The following is a 20,662-nucleotide window of genomic DNA, read 5'->3' on the forward strand; positions in this document are numbered from 1 at the left end:
CCGCCTCCGCCCCCTGGAGGCGGGGCTGGCGGGCGGGGGTCTAGGAAGTCGGACGGCGCGAGACGTGCCCCCGCCCCCGGAGCGTCCCGGCAGTTTCTGCGCGTGCGAGCGGCGGCGGCGGCGGGTCCCGGCAGGTGAGGGGCGCGCCGGCTCCTGGGCAGCCCCCGGGACGCGGCCTCGGACAGGTGAGGGCGGGGTCGGGCTCACCTGGCAGCGCGCGCTGCGGGGACGCGGGGGCCGCCGCCCGCTCTCTTCCGGGGCGGGCGCCTGCTCGCCACCGAGGTGAGGCGTTGGGGACCCTGAGGGTTCGGGCTGGGAATTCAGCGGAGCTCCTTCCCGGGAGCCGCGGCTTCCGGAATAAGGTGTGCGAAGGAGTGAGGCCGAAATCCGAGGGGGGCAGTCCCGGAGAGCGCACGAAGGGCAGGCGGCTTGCCCCAGGAATTCGTGGCTTTTTAAAGGACACACCGTTGGTCCCCTCGGGGCGCAGTGGAGTTAGTCACCGCCACCGCCTGGGCTCTTTCTGCGGAGGTTAGCCCCTCGTTTGTGTGGGATTTCATGTGCTCCCTTCGTGGAGACTCGGAGGTTCAACTCTGGTTGCCAGCGCAGGCATTGGCGCAGCTGCCCAGGAGAAGAAAGCCTTAGGATAATTGTGTGGGGGTTCGAGTCTTGCACATTAAAAACAAAAATACCAGAAAACCAAAAAACCCAATACGGTGATGGTGGTGGTGAACTTGAGAGGCGATTGCTTCCGCAGTGAGTTCCTCAGCGCGCGGTCCATCTGTCAAGCAAATGGGGCGCCGAAGGCTTTTAGTCGTGGTTGGGTTTCCATAAACGGGTTAGAACGTCTGAAGGTTTCAGCGGCGTGTAGGTAGGTACTTACCAAGTGCGGACTGGAAGTGACATTGACAGGAGTTACCAAGCAGCTTCCAGGTGAACCTTGGAACTTTACAAAAACCTGCTTCCCAACGCACTGAGTGGCAAACAGGTCTACGGGTTGTGATTCCTATTAGCATCCATTTTCGCTTGGGTCGGCAGCATTTAATTCAGTACGTATTTGTTGTATGTCTTTTAAGGAGGAACCTCTGGGAGAACCAGGTTGGCGTGCCTTTTGGTAGCACAGGTGTTGATACACAGGGGCCACTTAGGGCCCTCATTCTGCGCAGCTGGGTGCTCAGAAAGAGCAGGGGCTTGGGCCCGCATTTCTTTAATCTCTGGTACTAAGCGTTTAAATGCAGGGAGAATGCAGATCTTTGAAGAAGTCTGACATCCCAGCTGACAAGGACTATGAAAAACCATCCTCAAAATAAGGTTATTGGGCACTTTATCTTGTTGTGTAAAATACACAAGGTAGATATTATTCCCCCTTTTCAGGTGAGAAACCCAGGCAGGGAGGAATCTAGCAGTTTGTTGAAAGTAATTAGTGGACCTGAGAGCCAAGGGGGATATTTCTGAATGCAAAAGCTGTGCTTTTTCACTATTCCATGGTTCTCGGACATTTAGTGTAAATCTGGCAGATTTAATGGAAAATAATTCAAATTTATTTTCCTAAAACAATCCATGTCAGTTGAAGAGACCGTTATGAATAAATGAGTATTGCTTTCAGTCTCTTTGTGTGGTTAAACTATAACCAGTCTGGACCAAGAAGATGAACGGCAGTTTTTAAAATACAAAGTTTATTATGCGTCTTTGTTAACATATTTTTAAGGACCAAATATGTCCAAGAGGGACAAATCCGGTAAAACTTTGTAGGTATTCCTTGTGTATTACACATTGAAGTAACAGTTAATTTTCTTATTATTCATATCCTTTAACAGAGGTCAGTTTGATTCCATATCTTTCAGATGAAAAGAAACCACTGTTTTCACCTAGAGAGGACTTTGTGTGCGTGTGTGTGTATAAATCTATAATCATATATGAATATATGTAACATTTATTTTAAAAGGTGTATCTGTTTTTCCTTAGATCTATCTCTAGAACTGTACAGAGTACTACAGTGCACTTATGTGGGAAGGAATCCGAATATTCCCAGTTTAGCCTTTGAGTGAATGAGCCATAACAACTCATAATTTCTTCAAATTCCTGTCAACCACGGAAGTGATTTTCAAACTGCAGTTACTAGGCTGTAGATGAGAATGAAAATAGTCTTTAGACTTTTAAAAAATTTTTTAGAAGTATTTATTTATTTGTTTGTCAGAGAGAGAGAGAGCACAGCAGGCAGAGTGGAAGGCAGAGAGAGAAGCAGGCGCCCTGCCCAGCAAGGAGCCCAATGCAAAACTCGATCCCATGACCCTGGGATCATGATCTGAGCTGAAGGCAGCTGCTTAACCGACTGAGCCACCCAGTTATCCCTAGTCCTTAGAATTTTAAATAATATTCCTGACACGGAGAGCACTTGCTTTCTTAAACTCTTCCTTATCATTGTTAGTAATTATACGGAGATATTGAGGGGTTTTGTAATTAAATTATCTTAAGGTGTTGAAAATAAGTGTCTTTTTGGGGGTGAGGTGGAGAAGAGAGTCTTTGCCTGTGTTGGGAGGATCACGTAGGCTATATTCTGCCCGAGTTGTGCTTGGCACAATTTTTATTTTTGTTTTCATTTGACAGTGAAATCAACAACGCACCTTGAACTCCTCTCTAGGAATATTTGAAATCCTGACTAGAATGTGTTTGTAGACGTGTGCTTGGCTTGGTTAAGATTCTCTCATGGAGGGGCCAAGAGTGATGAATTAGAGAACTTTCCAGAAGACCAAAAGGGCCAGGGAGCAGAGTATGCATGAGATGTGAAGTGGGCAGATCTAGATTTTGTGACACCTGAAAGGCAAGTGACTTGGGGATCTTTAAAAAAATAATGTAAAATTAGTTATGAAAGTGAATGCTTATTTAGAATGGAAAAAGATATGATCACCCTTTGCTGGAAGTTTCTTTCTCTTTCAGCTGAGAACTTTTTGGGCAATTTACCAGAAATGCTTACATAAAAATGCTTCCTGATTGCAGCCCTCTCTCCCTGAGAACACTGAGCATCTCCTAGCAGCCTGTAGCCCTCATAGGGGCCTCTGCCAGCGAGAGGCCGGAAGCTGAAGCGCCATTACCGTCAAAGAGTAAGAGGGCCAACTGTGGTTGTAGGCAAAGGACTCATGGTTCACTGAGCAGGAACCATGCAGGACCAAGGCTGGTCGCTGGGGTGGGAGGGATACTCAGCTTATTGTGGACTCAGGGCAATTTCATATCTAGTAAACAGCCCAGAGGGAAGGCCCAGAGCTGACTTCTAGGACCTTCTACTTTGCTTGGCTCTCCAGGGATGCCTTTGGCTATTGGTGCTCCCAGCGCTTATTCTACCACTCATCGTTAATGGAGGCTTTTCTATGTCCCAGGCACGGACTATGGCAAGGTCCTATTTACCAGGGAGCTCCTACCCTCATGGAGCTGATTTCACTCTGACAGCACAGGGTCCTAGGGGCTGGCCTGGAGCCTGGAGGGCTCCTGATGGCTTGAGCTGAATTTGGAATTGTTGGTGGAGTTACCAAGATGGAAGAGTCCAGGGAGGGCATTCTAGGTGGGTGGAGGGCTGGTGACAGCCAGAGGTACGGACCCCCGTACTCTCCTCCATGGATGCAGTGAGGCCCCTTTGGTCAGGGGTTCTCCGCATGTCCTTTCAGACCAGCTGCACCCACACAACTGGTTTTAACTTACTAGAGATGCATGCTCTCAGCCCCCATCCCAGACCCTCTGCATTGGAAACTCTGTGTCTGGGGCACAGCGATCTGCATTTTGAGAAGCCCTCCTGATGACTGCGGTGTATGCTGAAGTTTGAGACCCGGTGATCTAGGTATTTCACCGAACTGGTTGGGCATAGACTCCCCTGTGGATATGGTAAGAGAGGAGTGGGATTCATGCCAACACTAATATGCTATGACTGTGATATGAGTATCATTTATGTTATGGTCACTGGCATTTTTGGAGTACCTGGACTATACTCAGGCGTTGTGCTAAGAAATAGGAACTCTTTTAATCATGAGTATAACCCCACAAAGCAGGGCTGTTGTCACTTACATTGAATGTGAGAAAACTGCAGTCCAGGGAGACAAGGGGATTGTCCCCAGGCACACAGCTGGAAAGCATTTCAGCCAGGATTCAGGCACTTCCCCTCTCTCCTGCCTGGGAAAGTTTTCATCTGTGTCTTTGTTGCGTGTGGGTCTTGTAGGGGAGGCTGGAAGGGAGACTTGAGACTACGTGGACTGGCCCTTTTTAACAATCATTGTCATTTGCTGACCATGTGGGTTTAACAGCTTTTTCTTTAGGGACAAATCGCCAGATGAGATAGGTACCATTTTGTCATTCCCTCCTTGGGGGAATTTCTAAAGTTTCGAAAGCAAATGGACACAAGTGCATTTAGTAATTGAGCAACATGGATGTTTCCTCCTTCCCTGGTATGGTGATGGGCTAATGTGCATTCCCCCCATTAGCAGAAGGTAGCCTTGTTTTGTAATGTGGGTTTCTTCTGGGTATGGGCATGGGGACTTTCTTCTAAAGCCCAGCTCCCTGTCCAGGACACAGATGTCTTGAAGATGATGGTGTGTTTGTCTATGAGGTCCTGGAAGGTACCTAGAAGAGCTGTGCTTTGCATTTTCACATTTTTTTTTTTTCTTTCTGAAAATGATTGTTCTCCGCAACTCTCTATATTTTGTCATGGAATACCTCCATCATTTCAGGAGGCATGAAAAAGAACACAGGTGGTATACCTGGGTAGCTCAGTGGGTGAAAGCCCTGCCTTCAGCTCAGGTCACCATCCCAGGGTCCTGGGATCGAGCCCCACATCGGGCTCTCTGCTCAACAGGGAGCCTGCTTCCTCCTCTCTCTGTCTGCTTCTCTGCCTACTTGTGATCTTTGTCTGTCAAATAAATAAATAAGATCTTTAAAAAAAAAAGAACACAGGTGTAGATGTGAGGACATGTGTGAGTGTGCCAAATGGTGGTTTGCCTTTGGGTATGGACCTCAGGTTCCGGAGCCTTCGCTTCTCCGCACGCAGATGTTGAGACAAACGTTAATTTGAGTGCAGGGCAGGCAGCAGAACTTAATTCTGGGAGTGCTGGCTGTCTCAGCCGTGCATTCATGCATTCACATAGTCATTTGTCGCCTGCCTGGTTGTGCTGAGTCTTAATGTCAGGCACTGGAAGAAGATACAGCGGTGGCTGGACAGATGTGATCCGTACAGAGTCCTGAGGACAAACTTGCCTGCTGTGCTATGGCTGAATGGAGTCAGGTGCCCTAATTCCCGCCGTGAGTCATCTGGAAAGGAGTTAAGAAGTTATCTTAGTTCAGGAGAGAGGCTTTAGGGCTTGGCTTAAGGCAACCGGGAAGCAGAGGTGTGTGAGGGTTTGAGAGATGATCTGGGAGATTGCGTAGGTGATGGGGGTTGTAGGAGGTGGTGTCCGGGGTTTGTGCCTTGGGCCCCTGGGTTGATGCTAAAACCACAATTCAGGACAGAATAGTTTTCAACAAATAAAAATGAGTTTTGTGGACATTGTGAGTTTGAAATGTCCTCATGACTCCAAGGTAGAGGTTTGGGTACATTGAATAATGCAGCAGAGAACCCAACTGAATAATTCAGCAGGTTGAGTAATATCAACAAATGAATGATGCCATCTCCCAAGGAGAGGGTGGAAGCGAGAAGCAGTTCACAAAGGAAACGCGGGCATTTCCCCTGGCATTGGCAGGGTAGGCACAGATTCCAAGTCCTTTGATGGGAAAGGTGAAAAGAGTCTACTTCCACTTGTTCTTGAGAGGGTGGAGATAAATTCTCTGGCCCTTTTGCATGGTTGATAGCCTGCGATCTGGCCCGTGGGAGGAGGGTGGCAATGTGGAACAGCAAACAAGGGCTGGCCGGAGCAGAGGGGCAAGGGGCTCATTGAAAGCTCATTTGCAGCGTTTCAGCTCATATAATTGTCGTAAGGTAAAATGCTTGCCATCTGTCCTCTTTTTTTTTTTTTTTTTAAAGATTTTATTTATTTATTTGACAGAGAGAGATCACAAGTAGATGGAGAGGCAGGCAGAGAGAGAGAGAAGCAGGCTGCCTGCTGAGCAGAGAACCCGATGCGGGACTTGATCCCAGGACCCTGAGATCATGACCTGAGCCGAAGGCAGCGGTTTAACCCACTGAGCCACCCAGGCGCCCGCCATCTGTCCTCTTAATGGGTTATTTTCTCTTGTTAAAAGTACTCACTATACAGGTGCCTGGCTCAGTGGCTTGAGGATTCTGCCTTCGGCTCGGGTCACGATCCCAGGGTCCTGGGCTCGAGCCCCGTATCAGGCTCTCTGCTCGGCAGGGAGCCTGCTTCCACAACCACCCTCCCCCCTGCCTGCCTCTCTGCCTCCTTGTGATCTGTGTCTGTGAAATAAATAAATAAAAATCTTAAAAAAAATACTCACTATAAATATCTATCATAAATATTTGTATTTATGATAGATATTTATCATATCTGATATATCATATTTATTGTATATCATATTTATTATAAATTAACTATCTGGATCATTTTGTAGCTCATACAGATCAGCCAGTGCTGTTTTGTAGGCACTGCTGATACCAATACTACAAAATTAATTTTTGTGTAGAATATTAGGTTTCCGTAGGTGCTCAGAGTTGAGTCGAAGGCTTGTTTAAAAATTGTGTTAGAAAGTGGCTGAATAAATGAAACAAGATGGGATTGGGAGGGGGACAAACCATAAGGGACACTTAATCTTACAAAACAAACTGAGGGTTGCTGGGGGAGGGGGTTTGGGAGAGGGGGGTGGGGTTATGGACATAGGGGAGGGTATGTGCTATGGTGAGTGCTGTGAAATGTGTAAACCTGGCAATTCACAGACCTGTACCCCTGGGGATAAAAATATATTATATTTTTATTAAAAAAAAACTGGAAAAAAAAAGAAAGTGGCTGAAATAAATAAATACATGTTCCTTTGTCCAAAATACTATTAATTGAGCATGCATTATATGGAGTTTTAGCTGTGAATCATCTCCCTGTCCCCTGAGAGCTTACAGCCAAGATGGGAACCTGCAAGAAAGTGTGCTGTTTGCTAAGGATAAGGGGCAAGGTGCCATGGGAGCCAAGCAGTGAGGGACTGGGCTGCTTGCACTTAGTAGGACTGGGCAGCTGGAGTGAGCCAGCAGTGGGCAGGGATCCCTCTGTAGCATGAAGCAACATTTGGAAAGAACAGACAGGTTTTCAGAATTTGCTGGATGGATGCTTTTGAGGAACTGAAAGTTTATGATCAACTTTGTACATTAAAAGTCAGACATAGGGGGGCGCCTGCATGGTTCAGTGGGTTAAGCCACTGCCTTCAGCTCAGGTCCTGATCTCAGGGTCTGGAATTGAGTCCTGCATCCAGCTCCTTGCTCAGCAGGGGGCCTACTTCTTTCTCTGCACCTGCCTACCATTCTGTCTCCTTGTGCTCTGTCTCTCCCCGACAAATAAATAAATACATACATACATACAAAAGACATATTCACAAGAGGTTGTGATCTGGTCAGGAAACCTAGAAAAGAAAGTACTAAACTTATCTGCATGACTGTCCCCACATTCAGAGCCAAGAGGTGACTGAGGGGATGGTACAAAAATGAAGCAAACCCCACTCAGACCAGAAACAAGTAAAAATAATGATTGTGATGATTGTATGATAATTTGTGTTTTGGGTGGTAGTGGGGAGGGGGCTATTGGGAAAGATGTTGGTGTTTAGTTTGAGAACTTAGAAAAGGATACTATATTATGTCATGTCATATAATGTATATATACATTATAATGTATATATATAATATATAATGTGTATAATGCATATAGTGTAATTGTATATAACCAATATCATTATGATTAACAGTCTTACCAAGTGTAAAACATCACATAATTATTACATATGTAGGTTTCTAGTCTGAAAATGGCCTTGGGGGTCAGTGCTTCCACCTCCTGTTGCTCTTTCCTGAATGAGGTGGGGTCCAGTGGTGCTGCAGGCTTGCTTACCTTCCCCTGGTCAGTCTGTCTGGTGAATGAGTATGTCGCCATTTGTCCTCTGGCAATGTGTCTCACTTGAGCGAGAATTCTTGTCTGTTGCTGAAATGCAACAGACAATTGTCTGTTAACGAACTGTCTCCATCTTCTCCCAGTCTTTGTGTCACCCTCTTTTAAAGATTTTATTTATTGATTTGACAGTGTGAGAGACAGAGAAGGAACCCAGGCATGAGCAGGGGAAAGAGCAGAGAGAAAGGGAGAAGCAGATGCCTTGCTGAGCAGGGAGCCTGACATGGGGTTCGATCCTGGGACCCTGGGATCATGACCTGAGAGGAAGGCAGACGCTGAACCGACTGAGCCACCCAGGCGCCCCTGGTGTCCCCCTTCTAACTTAACTTCCTCTCTGCTGTGGTTGTCACACACTTTGTTACATAGTCGAGTGTTTTGGATATTATAAGAATCTTTGGTGGAAGTCGCTTTCAGCGTTTTAGACCTGCCTAAACAGGCAGAATTTCTCTGATGTTTCTTTCTTTCTCTTAAATCTATTTGATTTGCGCTGGCACAGAAACGTTTGGCTTTAGCAAGGGATGAGAAAGAAGGTTCTCAGGAAGTTTCAAACTCTGTTAATATTTGAACCAGAAGACATGGCAGACCTGAGAAGGTATATGATTCATTGTTTCTAAACATCATGAACTCTTTATGTGATTAAAAAGAAAAAGTTTGAACAGGTTGGTGCCGCCCTGCTCATTAATAGCCGATTGGCATTTACTTGCTTTGTTAACGGCTTCCTTTCCAAATTCCGGCTTTGTGTCCACTTCTGCCTTTGTCACCGTGAGCTCAAGATTATAAATCAATAATTGAGTGCTTAGTTTTTGTGTTCCTTGCCAATATGTGCCTTTTCATGGATGTTTTTCTCTTTTGGTGGAAGAGGCTTTTTGTTTTCCCTGGTTTATAGGGCATGTGGATTCAGCTGGCATATATTTCATGTCACGTGCCCGCTCCTGGGGTTATGGAGGTTTTGCAAGGTCGCAGTATCATCTTATTCTCAGGAACCGTGCTGGATAGGAGTCATACCCATTTTATAGAAGAGAGCACTGAGACCCAGAGAAGCCATGTGAGTTGTACAGGGTCAGTCCATTGGATGGAATTTTACTTCCAACCCCCACCCCCCACTATTCCATCCTAAGCCTGGACTATTTTAACAACTCTGTTCTGACTTATTTTCCGGTGACGTGGTTTAGCCCCCAAACTAGGGAGTCTCCAAGACTCATGACAGCTAAAATGCCAGGTATTTCTTTGGCTCGTGGATTTGGAAGCAGCTGCTCTGTGCATTCCCAGGCTGAATGCAGAGTTGAAACCCTTCACCACAGAGGTTGCTTTAAAAGCCACATCGATAAAGCTTTGGATTCCTGCTAACCCCTATTCTGGAGATGGATTTGGCACGATCTTGATAAACACATCACGTTAGAACAATTTTCTGCCAGAAGCTTGTGAATATGTGAAATTAGATGCTCTGAAAAGGTCTCTCTTTCCTATCTGACCCAAGCGAGGATTTAAAACACGAAATTGTTATAATAAATTTGTGTAGCAAAACAAGCAGTCAGTAATTGTAAAACTCATGGCTCGTTCCACATGAGAACAACCCCAAGAGAACAACTTAACTGTGTGTTTTTTTTGTTTTTTAAACTGATGTCAGCTTTTAAGGAGATTCAGATGTTGACATTTTAAAATCCAGATATAATTCTTGTGGTGCTGTTGATTGGATCTGAGTGCTTTTTTGCTGTTCATTCATTTATAAATATCAAGACCAAATGAGATGTTTTAAGGGTCCACAGTGTACAGATGGGGTTGGTATTCTGGTTGATGTGATCTTGGAGAAGCTAAGAGTTAACTTCTGCTGAATGTTCTGCTTATCCCCATGGGGACTTCTGAGGTACCTCTTGGGAACCTTTCTTTAATCTAGATAGTCTGTTCACTGAGAACACGGAAGGAAATTGAGAATACATATTTCAAGCTCTATTCATTACACTTCCTTTAGGACTGCATTTTACCTTTCTGTTGAGGCTGATGTGGTGTCTATGGGAAGCAGCAGGATATGACCAAAATGGCCCAGCATCTGTCCTCATGTCCTACCCATCATAACTTCATGCGCCTTTGAATAAAGCCCTCATCAGTGTTGTCTCTATCCATTCCAATTAGAAGTCGGTTTCTTTCAGGGGCGCCTGGATAGCTCAGTCAGTTAAGTGTCTGACTTGTGGTTTCAGCTCAGGTCATGATCTTAGCGTCATGAGATCGAGCCCCATGTTGTGGCTCCCCACTCAGAGGGAAGTTGGTTTGAGATTCTCCCCTTTTGCCCCACACCCCATTCACACCCCCCCCAAATAAATACATCTTTAAAAAAAAAAAGGAAGTCGGTTCTTTCATGATATGCAATGAATGATGAGTTTGTTGTTGTTAAACTATTTTTAATGTAAATTTTGCTGAGCAGTTCTGGCTGTCTTGTTGGTATAATTTTGGTAGTGTCTCTGGTTTGTAGTAATAACCTTGGTCTAGCTGGATTGAAAACCAGCCCTTGCTATGAGATTTTTTTGGTTGTTTTATTGTTATTTTTTCTCTAGTGGCTCTGGTTGAGAGCTGTCTTAGTGCTTAAAAATCATTGATTTTACAGCTGCTTTTTTTTTTTTTTAAGATTTTATTTATTTATTTGACAGAGAGAGAGATTGAGCAAGCACAGAGCACAGGCAGGCAGAGACAGAGGGAGAAGCAGGCTCCCCACTAAGCAAGGAGCCCGATGAGGGATTCGATCCTAGGACACTGGGATCATGACCTGAGCCAGAGGTAGCTGCTTAACTGACTGAGCCACTCACCCTTACAGCTGCTTTTAAGATTACATAGAAAGCATGAATGGAATAGTGTAGAGCAGGACCTCTTTACACACACACATATATTCACACTATGTGCTGGTGCATCAGTACATTTGTTTTCTGTTAATAAGCACTAGAAATATACTAGTGGTTCCCTTATGGAGACCTCTAGTCTGGGCTGAGTCACTTCTCACTGCGTGCCTCTCTGCACAATTACAATTTCCTAAAGGCATACCTTGACAAAACATTGCCAGGGCCAATTTGATTCTGGGATAACAGGCCTTTTTCTGTAGTCTTTAAATGTCACTTAAACAAACTCTTCCTCAGACATGAGACTCTTAAAAAGACTCTGCATTTGTTTAACTTGTTAAAGCTCCTAAAAAAGTCTTGGTATTTATTTCCAGATTTTATCAGCCAAACATCTCCATTTGCGATCAGGAGAACCAGTCCTCCAGTGCGTGCTGCTTGAAATGATTACAGGGAGGAAAGTGTCCTGAGTATTTCTGTCTACTCAGTAAGCGTTTCTGGAGGTCACTGCAGATGGGGTGGGCAGGGAGTGGGACCAGAGAAGACACTTCTTCTCCAGTAGGGCATTGATGGAGCCTCACACTGTGGCTTCCTTGTCTCACCATGACTGAGTTACTGGGAAGAGCCCCAAGTCTGGACAAACCCTGGGCTCAAATATCCATTCTGCCCTTGTAAGACTTCAGTGGCTCCAAAATTCTGGTTTCTTGTTTTGTAAAACAGAGTTTGCGACTATTCACCTGGGCGTGCTGTGAATATTAGTGGTAATTCCTGCAGAGTGCTTTGTGTGTAACACGTACTTTATAAATGCCTGTTATTCCAGGAAAAGTGGGAGTCTGGCTCCTTTGCCATATCCACACTTTGGAGAACTGAGTGGCCAACCATGTTAAGGCAGCTTTTCCCCATGGATCAGACGCCTCTTCACTGTTGGTGTTTGGCTCTATGTTGCCTTCTAACCAGAAGAATGAGAAGAGAGAGGGCAGAAAGCAGGAGTAGGACCTGGTACTAAATTGCATAATTTCAGTTCAAAAATTAACTGGAGACAGATTTTTTTCTTTTTTGAGACACATTTGAGGGAGCAATAAAAATTATCTAAATTCAGTGCATTTTACCCCAGTGGAGGTTCTTATCTTTAGAGTTGAGACACTATCTCTTCCTTTTTTTCCTTTAGATTTTTTCCTTTCACGTTTAAGGTATTTTTTCCCTTTTGCATTTTTAAGTAAGTCTTGACATTAGAAAGCTGATACTGGACATGCACGCATTGATCGTGTGCTGAATTTAGCATTTTCTTGGTGATTATAGTATAATTTGATGAAAGCCCAGCCACTCCTCAGGGAAACCAGACAGTGTTTCCTAAATATATGTGGACGAATTAATACCTTGGAAGTTTGACTTTGGAAGGTGACACCAAATAGTTTCATTGGGTTCACAGCCTACATTTCTGATGGCTGAAAAAGAGAAGGGAAAAAAAAAAGTATTGATTCGCTAAGGATTTCAAGTTTAAATGGAACAACAGGGAAAACAGAAGCAGTTTCTGATTTCAAAATGCACATCTCCTTGGAGAGTCAAGATAGATCTTCCTGAAAAGATGATTAGAGGAACCCTCTTGGGAGCAGAGAGGATTGTAAAGATAGGCGAGTTCTGTTTGGACCGAGAAGTGGAGGGAAAATGTGACTTGAATCTGGAAGGCTGGCGAGTAAGTGACCCTCAAAGTCTTGTAGAGGTCGCCGGGAGTCATCGGGATTTTTTATTTTTCCAAAGTTTTCATTTTTTAGAGAAAGCTTGCAAACTAGAGTAGTGGAAGGAGCTCAGCAGACTCTGCCCTCAGCGCAGAGCCCCATGGGGGACTCGATCCCATGACCCGGGACCATGACCTGAGCTGAAACAGAGAGTTGGACGCTTAACCCACTGAGCCACCCAGGTGCCCAAGATTGGCGCTCTATGTTCCTCTCATACTGCATGACCTTGTGCAGTTTTTGTGATAGTTTCTTCACAGTGCTGGCCCTTTCAGGAATGTTGACGCTGAGCAGGAGTTAGGTGAAAAAGACAGAGGGACAAAGTGTCACAAAGAACAAGGATATACAGCTGGGCCGCTAGGCTCACAGGTGGCTCTGCAGAATTTTCAGTGTGTGATGTTGGGCAAGTAACTTAAGCCTTCTGTGCCTCTGTTTTCCCATCAGTAAAATGAGGCTTTGATGGTGGGAGGCTCGTATTAGCTTTGAAGAACTACCATGTGTCACGTTCACTGGTCCTAACAGAACCTAGCGATTCCATCCTATTTAAAACCTCATTTGCAGCATTTTAGCTCAGTGGGGAGATTTGTTTTGGAGGTTTTGGGATCGCTTCCAGCCTTTTTGTAGCTGACAGTCTATGACATGAGTTGCAGAGTGCATGCCCTGCGAGACTGTAGAACATTGGGGAAGTTCATTTGGGAATTACCAACTGAAGCTGTCATAGGATCGTGTCTACTTCACCGAGCTGGCACTGGCATTGATGGAATCTGAGAAGCAGGGGGCGGGGGGATCGATATAACCTTTTTAAAAGATACATGGTTTTAATATTGATAATAGTGTTCTTTACCTTTCCATTTGATTTCATTTGTAACGGAACGCCACATAAATGCTAGGGCGTGCTGACTGCCTTGCGATAGTGAGTCACCCCTTCAGGTATAGACACAGAAAGTTCAATGATCTGGACAGATGTCACTTTAATGCATCACTAACAGGCTGAGAGGTACGGTCTTCAAATAAACTGTCCTTCACATGACTGTAGGAAATACCCTTTCATCTGCATTTTAAAAATCTTCCTTCAACCATAGACGAGGAAAGTCTTGGTTGTGCATGTCTCTGACTCGTTTTGGTTCACCTGTGGCAGTTTTCCACGTTTGCTTCAGATGTTTGGATTCTTTCGGAGGTGACTGAGCACGTGTCCTTCTGTTCCTCAGGTGTGTGCCTTGGAGACCTCACCTGTTGCCTTTTCTCCTGTTGGGACACCCGCTGTCTCAAGACTGGAAAAGGATCTCAGCTTACTGAAATCCAAATGTTGATGGGAGGAGTGAAGCGTAGCTGGCCTCATAGGCTTGCAGTCATGCCCGGGTCGAGGACCCCTCGGCCCTTGGTGGATAGTTTCAGAGACCCCCCAGTTCGGTGGCCTTCTTCTATGCTGGAGTGCAAGGACTTCTCTGGCAACTTGTTGACCGTGATTTTATAAAGGTGATAAGAAAAGTAGATCATTCTACTGATGAAATGTTTTGGGGAAATCCAGATGGGAGGCGTGTAACCACAGCAGGTTACACCCAAACCTCTAGGAAGGCTGTGTCATCATTATTGATGTGATGCGCTGGACCCAGTGCACGAAGCTGCTCCCACACCTTATCAGAGAGCAATCCGTAGATTGCCCATCAATAGTTATTCAATGATGAAGCATTTACGGGAAAGCTCACCAATTGTGAAACTTTTTAGGTTGTTGGGAGGTGCTGGTCTCTATGCAGGCTCGGAGTTCTGATGAGTATTCAGTCAGGATTGTAGTAGAGGGAATTGCCCTCTGAATGAGTTCATTCATTCATTCAGTCTAAACTCAACCGCTGTGTGCCAGGTACTGTTCTGGGTGCTGAAGTGCAGGGGTGGACTGGGCAAATACCATCTCCTCTCCTTAGAGGACTTAATTATTGTGGGGGGATGGGAGTGGATAGGAGAGTCCAAATACACCAACTCATGGGACAGTTTTGATCATGAAGGCCATGCTGAATGTCAGGTGTGACAGATTATAGTGCAAACATGTGCTTTCATACTAAAGGGTCAAGGTCAGGGTGAGGGTTAAGGTTAAGGCACTTGGGGTGCCTGGGTGGCTCAGTCAGTTAAGCATCCAACTCTTGATTTTGGCTCAGGTCGTGATCACAGTGTCTTGAGATCAAGCCCCATGTTGGGCTCTGTGCTGGGTGTGGAGCCTTCTTAAGATTCTCCATCTCCCTTTAATTCTGTGCCTGCCCAGCCCCGCATTCAGGCTCTCCTCTCCCTCAAGAAGAAAAGAAAAGAAAAGAAAAAAGAAAGGTAAGGCTCCCTAAGGAGGTGATGCTTGGTCTAAACCTGAGGTGAGAGAGCTAGGTGTTTGATCTGTATGGAGAACAGATTCTATTGTTAACAGCCTGAACCAACAAAACAAAATCCCTAGGTCTTCCCTCCAAAAGTTTGCTGCACCCACTTTTCCCCTCGGTGGGGGAGGGGGTGCTCCTTTCTCCTTCATGCAGAATTTACTGTCAGACTTGGTAGCACTGAACATCAAGGAAAGGAGGGCCGCTCCAGGCTGAGGTCTTTGCTGTGGGTTCAGTGAGCCTTCCCCCTTGTATACAACCCAAGTTGACCGAACTTTGCATCTGGCAATAGCTTCTGTTTTCACTTGCTTACGATACTGGCTGGTCAGGTGAGCCCAGAGCTGTGGCTAGGCTTGCTTTAACTTCCCTTTCATGGTTAAAACATATGTAAACTTGTGTGATGCTTTTAGCTTTCTGCAAAGGACACACTGTCCTCTTCTCACTTTGTCAAGATTCTGTTCATTTGTGTCAAGACACCTGCTGGAACTAAGAGCTTCCTCTTCCTTTAAGTCTGACTCTTTTCAACTATGGATTATTTTTAGCCTTTTTCTGTCAATTATGAAGCTTGAATTGTATTGAGTATTTATAGAAAATGAATTAAAGCAGCCAGTGAGGCTTTGCAAAGGTGCAAGTTTCTGACTCAAAACCCCTTTATGCTCTGTCACCGGAAACTCACTCCGCAGTGTAGACTGGGTCATCATGGGTTGACTTGGTTTTTTGGATTTGTTGCCTAAGTATAGAATAGTATAATTTGGTCCTTAGAATAGAAAATAATTGTATTACATCACTACTACTTTATAGGAAAGCAGAAATTTACTAAATGACGTTATTAAACCCAAACCTAGATGCTCTTTGAACATTTGTGTAGATATTTATACAGGTTGTTTTCCCTCTGGAAGTTTCTGTTCTGTATGGAGACAGTAAGTGTGAAAACCTTTCACTGCAAATAAATAAGAATTCTACCAACCGAATAACAGATCCGATTAAATAAATGGCTGTTGTAATCATCCGACACTTTTGCTCCAGGCAAATGAAGTGACTGCATTGAGTTTTAAGAATTTATTTCTGGAATATTAATTAATTAATTAATTAATAAAAAACCCCATACCTGGACTTTTCCCCTTTGGCTGTCAGATCAGAACTAAATTAGCTATGTCGCGTTTTTTGAGTTGTAGAGGCCTCTTGAGTTGATTATTCTACGGAAAATCATAGAATACATTAGGTCCTCAGACAGGATCTGTGTTTCTGATATTAGGAGCTGAACAGAGATAGCCTCTGACTGGTCTGGAGCCACTGTTCCCTTTTCTGAAGCCTGGGGCAGATTTTCAGGCTGATAACATCAGGTTTCCCACTGAGCCTCAGAATCATTTGCAGTAATCTCTCTCCAGGCATCTGCCTTCCATTTATCACACCCGATCCTCAGAAATGTACTTGTCATCCAAGATGAGTTTGGATTGAACTTTTCCTTTCTGTTGGAGGAAAGCACACAAAGACATACATATATAAAATACCAATGCACAGGGACGCCTGGGTGGCTCAGTTGGTTAAGCAGCTGCCTTTGGCTCAGGTCATGATGCCAGCTTCCTTGCTCGAGTCCCACATCGGGCTCCTTGCTTGGCAGGGAGCCTGCTTCTTCCTCTGCCTCTGCCTGCCACTCTCTCTACCTGTGTTCACTCTCTCTCCCTCTCTCTCTAACAAACAAATAAATACCAACACGCACATCAATTTTTGTTTTCATATGTATTCTTTGCACAAAGTGCCATGTCAATACTAAAGGGCATAACATTTTTAGAATTAGAAAGAAAGCCAATAGTCTCTGCTTTGAAAAAACCAGTCGTTGTTCCCATCAATCTAGTTCATACTTATACATCATTATGCAGTGCCGTAAGCATAGTTTAGGTACCATTTTTATAATTTGCGTGTCTTGCATTTAAAATTATAAATCATTTTCCAGGCAGCTACTGGCATCAGAGAAACAAATTTTCATGGCTGAGTTAATGAAGATTTGTGGTTCATTCTGTCCACAATGTGTGTATCTCTACAAATATATCTCTGGGATAGTATGCATTCTGTGCTAGATATTCTAGGCTTGTAGTACGTTTACATTTTACATTAACCTAATTGTCATCTTGTACAACTGTGCAGAAACTGCCTGTTCTTCAGCTGTGATCACGGACTAATTTTAAAATTTCACATGATGGGGGTTGTACTGGGAGTTAGTATAGAAGCCTATGAATCATGTGTTTTGGTGTGGGATTTCTTTAATATATTCAAAGTCTGAAAACACATTAAGGTAAATCACTGGGCTCTCCAAGGAACTAACACCATAGAATAACCTTGAAAACAACTTTATCTAAGCACCTAAGTGAATTTATACCTCACAATGGGGGAGCGGCGAGTTGTATATTTTTCCTTTTATTAACTCAGTAAGGGTCTTTGTATCTCGGTTGTTTAATTGCCGTGACATCCACAAGGGGAAATCACTCAGAGAACAGCCCTAAAGTTAAGGGAAAAATGGCCTCAAATAATACATTTTGACTTTTATGCTTATTTATTGAATTCAGTGCAGAGGGACGAAGAGAGCACAACCGACAGCAGAGCCCGACAACGCTGGTACAAAAATGATCCATTCTGGGGAAAAAAGCTGTCTCTGTTGTGTTATTAAATGTGAATTGCTCTTGAGTGTTTATAGAGTGAGAAGCAGCAGAAAAATGTTCTCATAGTCAAGTTTTAGCAAACATTTTATCCAAATGAAAAGCCATATGTTGATATTTATGTAATGACATAGAAGGATGCCTATGGAAAATGATTTGAAAGTAGTGATACTCCGACTGCCAGGATATAAAACGCTGGAAATTTCACATACATGTTTAGGCTGGAAGTATCTCTTGAAAAACCAGCACAGCTCCAGCCCTGTGCCTTATCCCTCGTGCCTCAGCCCCCGCCACAGCTCAGCCTACCTAGGTCTTCTTGTTCCTTTCTTGGCACATGTGGTCACCTGAGGTTTTGACCCAGCTATAGTAACATCTATCTTATTATTTTACCTAATAAATAAATTAAAAAAGAGGTTGTATTAGGTAAAATTGTTTAAAAAGAGGCTTCTTTTTAAACAATTTTACCTAATACAACTCTCTTTTTTTTTTCTGAAGAGTTGTTTATTTATTTTATTGGGGGAGGGGTTCGTGACAGAGGGAGAGAGAATCTTAAGCAGGCTCCACACTGAGCACGGAGCCTGATGTGGGGCTCGATCTCATGACCTTGAGATCATGACCTGAGCCAGAACCAAAAGCCGGACTGTTAACTGCCTGAGTCACCCAGGTACCAGGTACTTCTCATATGACCTCTTCAAGGTACCACTTTATAAATCTATCTATTCACTCCAGCTTGGCTTAAAAATTGGTTTTCTAACTTATGTACATTTTATTTTAAACATTGGTAAAATACACCTAGAATTTACCATCTTACCCGTTTTCTGAGAGTGAAGTTCAATGGTGGTGAAGTCCATTCACGTTATTGTGCAAGTATCACCGCCAACCATCTCCAGAGCTGTTCTCATCTTGCAGAACTGAAACTCTGTACCCAAAACAACATTTTTCTCCTCTTTCCCTACCCCCAACCCCTGGAGACCACCATTCTATTCTCTGTCCCCATGAATTTGACTACTCTCATGTAGTAAAGTCATATAGCATTGGTCCTTTTGTGACAGCCTTATTTCACTTACCGTGATATTATCAAGGTCCATCCATGTTCTAGCATGTGTCAGTTTCCTTATAAGGTAGAGTAATATTCTTTTATATGTATGTACCACATTTGGCTTATCCATTCATCCAGCGATGGACACCAGTATGGCTTTCATCTTTGGCTGAATGTGAATAATGCTACTATGAATATGGGGTGTATAAATAGCTCTTCAAGTCTCTTCTTTCACTTCTTTTGGGTATATACCCAGAAGAAGAATTACTGCAATATAGCATGATCCTATGTTTAATTTTTTGAGGTGCCGTTATCCTGTTTTCCCAGAGGCTGCACCTTACATTCCCACTAACAGTGCATAAGAATTCCAGTTTCTCTAGATCCTCACCAACACTTTCTATTTTCTGATTTTCTTAAGATTTTATTTATTATTTGAGAAAGAATGCATGGGGGGAGGGGCAGAGGGGAGAGAGAGAATCTCAAAGAGACTCTTCACTGAGCATGGAGCCCAACGTGGGGCTAGATCTCATGACGCTGAGTTCATGATCTGAGTCGAAATCAAGAGTTGGATGATTAACCCAACTGAGCCACCCAGGACCCCCCTGTTTTTCTTAATGTTAGCCACCCCAATGGGTATGAGGTGGTATTTTATTGTGGTTTTGATCTGCATTTCCCTAATGATTAATGATATTGCATATGCCTTCTTTTTAAAAAGTTTACTGTAAGTGTAAGGACATAATATTTTGCCTTGTCATTGAAAGAAAATTACCTGGCAAGTCAAAAGATCTGGGTTTTAGCCATAGCTCTATCCTAATTAGACATTTGAACTTCAGTTCTATTTAACAAATGTTATTTAGACTTCTGCCATCCACATAAGACATGAAAATTGTAACTTAGAGGGAAAAGTCAATTGTGAATTTTTTGAAGGGGGTATCTATGATTAAAACCTGAGTTTTGCCTATTTACAGTGTGTACTTAGTTTGCTTTTACATGTCTTCCTTTAGGACTTTAATTTTTAAAACTTAGCCTATCTTAATGAAGTGACACTGTTCATTTATTGTATCTTCACTGGTGTATGCTTAGAGAGTATCTCTTTCCTCCTCACAGCAGAGCCTCCTGAAAGGGTGTCTCTTGTCATATCTTTGCTTCTTGCCTTCCCAATTTTCTGCCTTCCAGATCCTGTATCTCCAAAGTCTCTGCAGCCCTCCCAGTAGCCTAAAGCTGTGGATGCACCTCTGCCTTCCTCAGCCCACTTCTTTGAAGTGTTGAGATGGTTGCTTACTCCCTCATTGAAACTTCTGCTTTCAGCTTCCTTGATCCTCGTTCCTTTTCCTCCCTGAGGAAACGGAGGTCCCCCTGGCGAGTCCTTAGTTTTCATGAAGACTTCCCTTTTGGGGCTTCTGGATGGCTCAGTGGGTTAAAGCTTCTGCCTTCGGTTCAGGTCATGATCCCAGGGTCCTGGGATCGAGCCCCACATCAGGCTCTCTGCTCAGCAGGGAGCCTGCTTCTCCTCTCTCTCTCTCTCTCTCTGCCTGCCTCTCTGCCTACTTGTGATCTCTCTTCCTGTCAAATAAATAAATAAAATCTTCAAAAAAAGAAAAAAGACTTCCCTTTTCTCTGTGCTTCCACTAAGTCTGTGATCCCTATCGTTCTGTCCTTATCTTATTTTCTTTTCACTTTACCCCCTTGCTTGGGGAGGGGGTGGTGGTTCTGTCTTCTTCAGTTCTATCCCACACCTTGTTCCTAAACTTTAAACCTGAATATCCAGTCGGGCTACAGTTAGCCTTGACTTTGTTAATTTATCAGTTTTTGAGCTGAACACATTCAACATGGAGGTTATCTTGCCTTTTGTAAATAATTCTTGCTCTTATTTCCCTGTGTTAATTGCTAGTTCCATTGGATTCCTTACTGCCCAAGAAGCCTTAGACATTTGCCTTGGCCTCACCCCTACCCTCCCAACACATATGATAATGGATTACATAATTCACCTT

At 44.0% G+C, this 20,662-nt stretch overlaps 1 protein-coding gene across 9 annotated transcripts in view; it reads left to right on the top strand.

Annotated features, from left to right (window-relative positions):
• The first annotated feature begins 1 nt into the window (after position 1).
• Positions 2-20,662, top strand: part of MCTP2 (multiple C2 and transmembrane domain containing 2) — a 237,680-nt gene continuing 217,019 nt past the window's right edge. For 6 of the 9 annotated variants that reach the window (XR_006603939.1, XM_045070813.1, XM_045070814.1 and 3 more), the window contains exon 1: positions 2-134. The gene's annotated coding sequence lies outside the window, so the exon portion shown is untranslated. Of the gene's footprint in view, positions 363-20,662 lie in introns of all 9 variants that reach the window. The other 3 variants (XM_045070819.1, XM_045070820.1, XM_045070818.1) reach the window with 3 other exon arrangements.

Source organism: Mustela putorius, unplaced genomic scaffold (assembly GCF_011764305.1).
Source record: "Mustela putorius furo isolate JIRA1106 unplaced genomic scaffold, ASM1176430v1.1 tig00003972_pilon_pilon_pilon, whole genome shotgun sequence".
NCBI classification, from domain to species: Eukaryota; Metazoa; Chordata; class Mammalia; order Carnivora; family Mustelidae; genus Mustela; species Mustela putorius.